The 10,090-nt window shown below is 45.7% G+C and overlaps 1 protein-coding gene across 1 annotated transcript in view; it reads right to left on the bottom strand.

Annotated features, from left to right (window-relative positions):
* Positions 1-368: 368 nt before the first annotated feature.
* The window catches only part of ephb1 (EPH receptor B1), a 272,902-nt gene continuing 263,180 nt past the window's right edge, over positions 369-10,090 (bottom strand). Inside the window, exon 17 of the transcript XR_014126189.1 lies at positions 369-484. The gene's annotated coding sequence lies outside the window, so the exon portion shown is untranslated. The remainder of the gene's footprint in view (positions 485-10,090) is intronic.

The following is a 10,090-nucleotide window of genomic DNA, read 5'->3' as shown; positions in this document are numbered from 1 at the left end:
TGACATTTCATGTTGGGCTGTAACCTTACCCGTTACTTTACAGGTATTAGGTTCTGGAAAAAGACACAAATTGAGCGTATATTTGTTCAAATCTGCCACCTCGGGTGGTCTGTTGCCTTCAAGCTCGGGTCCTCTACCAGAGCTCTGGGAGGGTGAGGGTCCTTTGATAGTATCTCAGCTGTTCCCAGGACTGCACTCCTCTGGACAGAGATCTAGAATGTTGTTCCTGGGATCAGCTGGAGCCATTCTCCCAGTTTGGGGATCACAGCCCCACGTGTTCCAATTACCATGGGAACCACAGATGCCTTCACCGCCACATCTTTTCCAGCTCTTCCTTCAGCCCTTGGTGTTTCTCGAGCTTCTCGTGTTCCTTGGTCCTGATGTTGCGATCACTCAGGATTGTTACATCTATCACTACGGCCCTCTTCTGCTGTGTGTCCATCACTAGTGTGTCTGCTTGGTTAGCCATCTTGTCTTTCTGTATCTGGAAGTCCCACAGGGCTCGGTCATATATATATATATATATATATACAGCATATATGTATAATGAGCACAAATTAACAGGTGAATGGGAGAAAGAGGGAGAGAAAAAGAGAGAGGGAGAGAGTTTTGTAAGGTCGTCAGTAGTCTGTTGAGTGACTGATTTTTCATTCAACAGAAACTCACTAATACCACACACACACACACACACACACACACACACACACACACACACTGAGGCATTCAAACACCAGCACAGCCCAGTGCTCTCTGCCAGTGAAGTACTGATCTCATTCTCTCTGTCTCTCTGTCTCTCCATATATCTCTGTATTTCTCTGTATATCTCCATATATCTCCTTATACCTCTGTATATCTCCTTATATCTCTGTATATCTCTGTATATATCCTTATATCTCTGTATTTCTCTGTATATCTCAGTATATCTCCTTATACTTCTGTATATCTCCTTATATCTCTGTATATCTCTGTATATCTCCTTATATCTCCTTATATCTCTGTATATATCCGTTTATTGTCGTATATCTCCATATATCTCTCTCCCTTGCACATTCTTTATATCCTGTACATGCTGGATACATTATAAATAACATCTAATACATTGTGTTTGTATTAAAAGCTCAAAATATTTATGTCACTTTACCTTTGCTGACACTCTGTTTCTATCAATGGACTGTACTTTCTCCCTTCACACACTCTCCCTCTCTCTCTCTCTCTCTCTCTCTCTCTCTCTCTCTCTCTCTCTCTCTCTCCTCTTTCTCTCTCTCTCTCTCTCTCCCTCTCTCTCTCCCTCTCTCTCTGTCTCTCTCTCTCCCTCTCCCCCCCTCTCTCTCTCTCTCTCTATCTCTCTCCCTCTCTCTCTCCCTCCCTCTCTCTCTGTCTCTCTCTCCCTCTCTCTCTGTCTCTGTCTCTCTCTCTCCCTCTCTCTCTCTCTCTCTCTCTCTCTCTCCCTCTCTCTCTCTCTCCCTCCCACTCTCTCTCCCTCTGTTAGCCGGAGTTCTGCATCTGTATTTCAGGAGTCTAACAGGCCCCTTGTCAAGACTCTGCATCACAAACTGGACCAGAGTCTCTACATTTCCATGCGTGATTAGCCAAGTTTAGCAGCTCCCTGCCGTGTGCCGGGTGAGACGGAGGGAGAAGAAAGAAAGAGAGAGAGAGAGAGAGAGAGAGAGAGAGAGAGAGAGCAATAAGAATAAACAGCAAATGAGGAATGTCGTTTACTTCTCTAAAAAAGGCGGTGCCATGCCATGGAAAACATGACAGTGAGAGGAAGAAACAGATAGAGACAGTAAGAGAGTGACAGACAAAGACAGAGAGAGAGAGAGAGAGAGAGAGAGAGAGAGAGAGAGAGAGAGAGAGAGAGAGAGGCTTGGTGAGTGTATGAGAGAGAGAGAGAGAGAGAGAGAGAGCAAGCATGATAGAGAGAGAGAGAGCAAGCATGATAGAGAGAGAGAAACACAGACAGACACAGACAGACACGGGCAAACATGGACAGACGCGGACAGACAGACGCAGACAAACAGACGCGGACAGACATGGACGGACGCAGACAGAAACAGACAGACACGGAGACTCCCTTGAAAACAGAGAGTGATCCCAGTATAGCTGAATTCCAGAAAATCCAACTCGCCATGAACAGGAGAGAAGAACACAACCACTCAGGGCTCGAGTGAAGGTAAAACCTTCCTGCCTGGCACTCAGAGCCTGACGCTACAGACCCAAACCTCCCCCTCCAGTAATGGAGCAAACACGCTCGCCCACAGCATCTTACAAACGACATTACTGGAACGTCCTGGACCCTGCGGGCTTACAGGCTTCAAAAGTCTTTACCGCAGTTACTGCAGAGATACACGCAGAGATGGGAGCTGTTCCTGTCACATGTTAAAACCGTGTTATTGTGTGTGTGTGTGTGTGTGGAGTGCTGAATCCAGGACGGGTTGTCCCCTGACATTTAAAGCAAATGACTGTTGGGTGACGGGCTCCTGTGTCTGGTGACCCTCCCGACACACACACACCCCAGCGATGGAGACAGCGCTAGCGGGACTCGTTCTAAACATGTTCAGTGAAGAGGTGCAGGCCAAGGCAGGGCGCTATGGCGATGCCTGACCACGAGACTTTGGTTCTGGCAGCATGGAGGATGTGCTTACACCCCGTGAGGGTCATTAATCTCAGAAACCTGCACTGCCATTGACACCCATAATACACAGCAACCTCTGCTTTCATGCTTTTTTCTGTCTTTGCGGGGACAAAATGGCAGTATTCGGAAACTTATGACACTGTTGGGACGTTGTGAAGGTAAGAATGAGGGACAGTTGTAGTGTTGGTCTAATCTCGGAATATTTATGGGCATTTTTTAATTTAGCCACTTGGACAGAAACCTCCCCATAAGTACAGCATTACAAGTCTGTGTGTGATGTACGCGCAGTCTGCCTCTGTGGTGTTGGACCAGCCTGTACTTGGTGCTCAGACATTGTCATGCAGACTTTCTCCTCAAAGAAACGTTCTTCTCAGGAAGAGCCATGATGGGAGCTGGATCTGACCTTGGCTGGTGTTATTCCTCAGCATCCAAACAAAGCCGCCCCTTTGTCAGGGTCTAATTAGCCCAGAGGAAGTAGCTCCTGTCTGTTAGCATTTTCTGTGGGAAAATATTTCATCGATTTTCTTTTTCTTTTTTCTTTTCCTCCACGGAGAAGGAACGGAAAGCGTTCAGCGCGGGATTAGGATCAGCGGGTGGGCTCATGGGTAGGAGGACCTCGCTCCATCCCGACGCACGCCGCAACACCCGCCCCTCCCGAGAGGAGCTGGCCAGTCAGGGAGCTCGCTCATTTGGGATGCTTATCCTATGAGGAATTTGTGGTTCATCTGTTCTGGAACGCCACCATTACCATAGATGTCTTTTCACCACCTGCTTCACTATAGAATAGCGACAAGAACAATCACTTTCACTTTGTTTTTATTGCTTGCATTTGTTGTATTGTATTTGTTTTATAGGATAAACACAGTGTGAAGGTACATTGCTCAGTCACGGGATGGCGTGGCCGTATGTGTGGGACTTTGTGGGCGTGTGGGCGGAGCTGCATGGCTGCATGCGTGCCTCTGTGGGGTGGGGCTGTGTGGCTTTATGGGTGGGGCTGTGTAGGGTGAGACAGTGTGGGCGGGGCTGCAGGGTCATGTGGGCGGGGCTGCATGGCCGTGTGGGCGGGGCTGTGTGGGGATGGAGACTCTGAGCTTATGTGTAATCAGCGCTGGTTCAGGTGTGTCTGTCATACTGCCTTGGTCCCTCTCTAATCTAATGTTTTCCTGTGACAAACGACAGGTTTCACTGTGCCAACTGCTGCCATATTCCCCCAGAGAAAACAACAACACCGTGACCAAACAGGCAGACTGGCTCTCTCTCTCTCTCTCTCCCCCTCTCTCTCTCTCTCTCTATCCCTCTATCCCTCTCTCTCTCTCCCCCTGGGATGTGGCATGCTGTGAAGTAAATTACACACTGGCCCTGCAGGTGCCAATGTCTCTACTGAAATGATTATTTCTACCTCACAGAAGATTGCTTTGGTAATTATATGTATCATAATTAAATTTGATCAACTCCTCAGAGGATGGCAATCTCTGCTGACCCAGTGCTGGAGTTTTATCCTACGTTTTCCCAACACCCAGTGAGACTCTGCTCAGGACTGACATGCGCTCTCCATGCAGTTCACAGGAACCTTACAGAGGCCACCGTTTCCAAGGCTGTGACAGGACTAAAGAGGACAGTATATTTAGATCAAACAGACACAGGATCGACCGCATCTCTGCTCATTCGCTGCCTAAACAAGATTAAGTAAGATGGGCTTTGATCAACTGAGCAGTTCTCTCATTCTGAGAGGGGCGGTAATCACTTAATCTACAATAAACAGGCAAAGGGAAAATAAACATACAAGGCAACTTTTTGTAATGAGCCACACACCCATACTCCTGCCACACACACACACACACACGCACATACTCCTGCCACACACACACACACACACACGCACATAGTCCTGCCACTCACACACACACACACACACACACCCATACTCCTGCCACACTCACACACACACACACACGCACATACTTCTGCCACACACACACACACACACGCACATAGTCCTGCCACTCACACACACACACACACACATACTCCTGCCACACACACACACACACACACACACACACACACACACATACTCCTGCCACACACACACACACACACACGCATAGTCCTGCCACTCACACACACACACACCCATACTCCTGCCACACTCACACACACACACACATACTCCTGCCACACACACACACACACACACGCACATAGTCCTGCCACTCACACACACACACACACACACACATACTCCTGCCACACACACACACACACACACATACTCCTGCCACACACACACACACACACACACGCACATAGTCCTGCCACTCACACATACACACACACACATACTCCTGCCACACACACACACACACATACTCCTGCCACACACACACACACACACACACACACGCACATAGTCCTGCCACTCACACACACACACACACACATACTCCTGCCACACACACACACACACACACACACAAACACACACACACACACACACACATACTCCTGCCACACACACACACACACGCACATAGTCCTGCCACTCACACACACACACACACACACATACTCCTGCCACACACACACACACACACACACACACACACACACACACATACTACTGCCACTCACACACACACACACTCCTGCCACACACACACACACACACACACACATACTCCTGCCACACACACACACACATACTCCTGCCACACACACTGTCTTCCAGAGAAACTTACAATTTCAATATTAGAGAGGTAGGGGATACAGAGGTCGGAGTTACTGTAGTAGGGGTTACAGAGGTAGGGGGTACTGTGGAAGGGGTTACTGTGGTAGGGATTACTGTGGTAGGGGTTGCAGAGGTAGGGGCTACTGAGGTAGGTGTTACTGTGGTAGGGGTTACAGAGGTATGTGTTACTGTGGTAGGGGTTACAGAGGTAGGTGTAACTGTGGCAGGGGTTACAGATGTAGGTGTAACTGTGGTAGGGGTTACAGAGGTAGGGGTTACAGAGTTAGGGGGTACTGTGGTAGGTTTTACTGTGGTAGGGGTTTATTGTGGTAAGAGTTAATCTGGTAGGGGTTACAGAGGTAGGGGTTACTGAGGAAGGGGTTACTGTGGTGGGGGTTACAGAGCTAGGTGTTACTGTGGTAGGGGTTACAGAGTTAGGTGTAACTGTGGAAGGGGTTACAGAGGTAGGTGTTACAGAGTTAGGGGGTACTGTGGAAGGGGTTACAGATGCAGGGGTTGCTGTGGTAGGGGTTACTGTGGTAGGGGTTACAGAGGTAGGGGTTACTGTGTTAGGAGTTAGTGTGGTAGGCGTTACAGAGTTAGAGATTACTGTGGTAGGTATTACTATGACAGGGCTTACAGAGGTTGGGGTTACTGTGGAAGGGGTTACAGATGCAGGGGTTGCTGTGGTAGGGGTTACTGTGTTAGGGTTTACACAGATAGGGGTTACTGAGGTAGGAGTTATAGAGGTTTGGGTTATGGTGGTAGGAGTTACAGAGGTAGGTGTTTCTGTGGTAGGTGTTACAGAGTTCGGTGTTTCTGTGGAAGATGTTTCTGTGGTAAGGGTTACTGTGGTAAGGGTTAAAGAGGTAGGGATTACTGTGGTAGGGGATACTGTTTTAGGGGTTACAGAGGTAGGGGTTACTGTGATAGGGGTTAGTGTGGTAGGCATTACAGACTTAGGGGTTACTGTGGTAGGGGTTACTGTGGTAGGGGATACTGTGTTAGGGGTTACAGAGGTCGGTTTTACTGTGGTAGGGGTTACTGAGGTAGGGGTTACTGTGGTATTGTTTACATAGGTAGTTGTTACTGTGGTAAGTGTTTCAGAGGTTGGGGTTACTGTGGTAGGAGTTACAGATGTAGAGGTTGCTGTGGTAGGGGTTACAGAGGTAAGGGTTACTGTGGTAGGGGTTACTGTGGTAGGGGTTACTGTGGTAGATGTTACCGTGGTAGTGGTTACAGAGGTAGGGGTTACAACTGGTAGGGGTTACAGAGGGAGGGGTTACAGATGTAGGGGTAACTGCCGTAGGGGTTACTGTGGTAGGGGTTACAGATGTACGGGTTACTGTCATAGGGGTTACAGAGGTAGGTGTTTCTGTGGTAGGGGTTACTGTGGTAGGTATTAATGTGTTAGGGGTTACAGATGTAGGGGTTACAGAAGTAGGGGTTACTGTGATAGCGGTTACAGAGGTAGGTGTTTCTGTGGTAGGGGTTACTGGGGTAGGGGATAAATAAGTAGGGGTAACGGAGGTAGGTCTTACTGTGGTAGGCATTACTGTGGTAGCGGTTACAGAGCTAGGAGTTACTGTGGTAGGGGTTACTGCGGTAGAGGTTACAGAGGTAGGGGTTACTGTGGTAGGGGTTACAAAAATAGGGGTTACTGTGGTAGGGGTTACAGAGGTAGGTGCTCCTGTGGTAGGGGTTACAAAGGTAGGTATTTCTCTGATAGATGTTTCTGTGGAAGGTGTTCAGAGTCTTATTAACATAATGTGGTGCATTTTGAGATTGGAGCCATAATCCTGCATGTGCATTCAGATGTTTGGAGTGTTATCTTTTTAAAGCACATTCAAACCTTGTGCACCAGCAGGTCCCAGCCACACCCCTGAGCCGCTTCTGCCAAGAGCCCAAGATGAATAATACACCTGTGGCTGGAGCGACAGAGACCCAGGGGACAAAGCAGTGGAGGCTGAGAGTTCGGATGAGAGGTTTCAGTCCCTTTGTTATGCACTGACTACATTCCTGCAAGGACAGAGCAGTCTCCGAGAAACGATGGAGACATGTAGAAGACAAGCAACGGTGTGTGTGTGTGTGTGTGTGTGTGTGTGTGTGTGTGTGAGTGTGTGTGTGTGTGTGTGTGTGAGTGTGTGTGTGTGTGTGTGTGTGTGAATGTGTGTGTGTGTGTGAGTGTGTGTGTGTTACTGTCTCTCACTCTCTTTCTTTCTCTCTTTCTCCCTTATAGTCAGTCTCTATCTGCTTTGTCTTTTTCTCTCTATTTCTTATGTCTCTCTCTCTCTTTCTCCCTTCCTGTATTTGGCATGCTGTGAAGTAATCTAAGATGGTTGCTTGGTGAATATATATATATGTAAGAGAGAGAGAGATCGGCTAAGAGAAGAGAACGGAGAAGAAAGCTGACGTCACGCCCTATACTTCAGGTACTTCAGATACTTCAGGTAGTTCAGGTAATTCAGGTACTTCAGGTAGTTCAGATACTTCAGGTACTTCAGGTAGTTCAGATACTTCAGATACTTCAGGTACTTCAGGTAGTTCAGGTACTTCAGGTAGTTCAGGTACTTCAGATACTTCAGGTACTTCAGGTAGTTCAGGTACTTCAGGTAGTTCAGGTACTTCAGGTACTTCAGGTAGTTCAGATACTTCAGGTAGTTCAGGTACTTCAGGTAGTTCAGGTACTTCAGATACTTCAGGTAGTTCAGGTAATTCAGGTACTTCAGGTAGTTCAGATACTTCAGGTACTTCAGGTAGTTCAGATACTTCAGATACTTCAGGTACTTCAGGTAGTTCAGGTACTTCAGGTAGTTCAGGTAGTTCAGGTACTTCAGATACTTCAGGTAGTTCAGGTACTTCAGGTACTTCAGGTAGTTCAGGTATTTCAGGTACTTCAGATACTTCAGGTACTTCAGGTACTTCAGGTAGTTCAGATACTTCAGGTACTTCAGGTACTTCAGATACTTCAGGTAGTTCAGGTACTTCAGGTAGTTCAGGTACTTCAGGTACTTCAGGTACTTCAGATACTTCAGGTAGTTCAAGTAGTTCAGGTACTTCAGGTAGTTCAGATACTTCAGGTACTTCAGGTACTTCAGGTAGTTCAGATACTTCAGATACTTCAGGTACTTCAGGTAGTTCAGGTACTTCAGATACTTCAGGTAGTTCAGGTACTTCAAGTAGTTCAGGTAGTTCAGGTACTTCAGGTAGTTCAGATACTTCAGGTACTTCAGGTAGTTCAGATACTTCAGGTACTTCAGGTAGTTCAGGTACTTCAGGTAGTTCAGGTAGTTCAGATACTTCAGGTACTTCAGGTATTTCAGGTACTTCAGGTATTTCTCTGACCAGATAAACAGTGGCAGGTTTTCATTGACCCAACAGGTGAAATGCAGGTGAAATGCATTCGGAAACAGGTCGACGAACGTGTGTATCCATGGGAACCAATACCTGACTTTTGCTCCGCAGTACTTACGCATACGTTCCATTTGGTTTCATTACAGCCACAAAAATAACACATCAGTGAACAGGAATCCTGCTGGATCGGCAGGCCATGCGCTGAATTACCCCAATAAACAGCCATTAAAAACGCATAATTGACAATTAGCATAGTGGCAGAGGTGTGATTATGGCATCTCCGTGAGCTGGCATTGATCTGTTCCATTAGTGATGGCGCCTTTATAAATGACCTGCCACGATGGATCGCAACAGAAGCGGGTCTGGAGAATCAAACTGGAAAAAATGTAAATGAAGTAGATAAATAAAATATTAGAGAAGTACTGAACATGTGTGCAGTGGACACTGTGGCATCAGCCCCGGGGCAGCAGGGTGCAGAAAAGTCATAAAAACACTGGACGGTTATGAGCAGTGATAGTAATGGAGTTACTCACTAGATAATGGAGTTATACTCACTAGATAATGTAGTTATTACTCAGTAGGTTAATGTAGTTATTACTCACTAGATAATGGAGTTATTACTCACTAAATAATGGAGTTATTACTCACTAGATTAATGTAGTTACTATTCACTAGATTAATGCAGTTATTACTCTCTAGATTAATGTAGTTATTACGCACTAGTTTACTCAAACAATTACTCAAAAAATTAATGTAGTTACTACTCAATAGAATTATGTAATTATTACTCACTAGATTAATGTAGTTATTAATCACTAGATTAATGCACCCACTTCTCAATAGATTAAAGTAGTTATTACTCACTAGATTCATGTAGTTACTATTCACTAGATTAATGTATTTACTTTTCAGTAATGTTAATACTCACTAGATTAATGTAGTTATTACTCACTAGATAATGTAGTTATAGTCACTAGATAATGGAGTTATACTCACTAGATAAAGCAGTTATAGTCACTAGATAATGGAGTTATTACTCAGTAGGTTAATGTAGTTATTACTCACTAGATAATGGAGTTATACTCACTAGATAATGTAGTTATTACTCAGTAGGTTAATGTAGTTATTACTCACTAGATAATGGAGTTATACTCACTAGATAATGTAGTTATTACTCAGTAGGTTAATGTAGTTATTACTCACTAGATAATGGAGTTATACTCACTAGATAATGTAGTTATTACTCAGTAGGTTAATGTAGTTATTACTCACTAGATAATGGAGTTATTACTCACTAGATTAATGGAGTTATTACTCAAAACATTAAGGTAGTTACTACTCACTAGAATTATGTAATTATTAATCACTTCTCA

The sequence above is a fragment of the Electrophorus electricus genome, chromosome 11 (genome assembly GCF_041902795.1).
Source record: "Electrophorus electricus isolate QZ-2024a chromosome 11, ASM4190279v1, whole genome shotgun sequence".
In the NCBI taxonomy this organism is placed as follows: domain Eukaryota; kingdom Metazoa; phylum Chordata; class Actinopteri; order Gymnotiformes; family Gymnotidae; genus Electrophorus; species Electrophorus electricus.
This window is presented reverse-complemented; position numbering and strand designations above follow the sequence as displayed.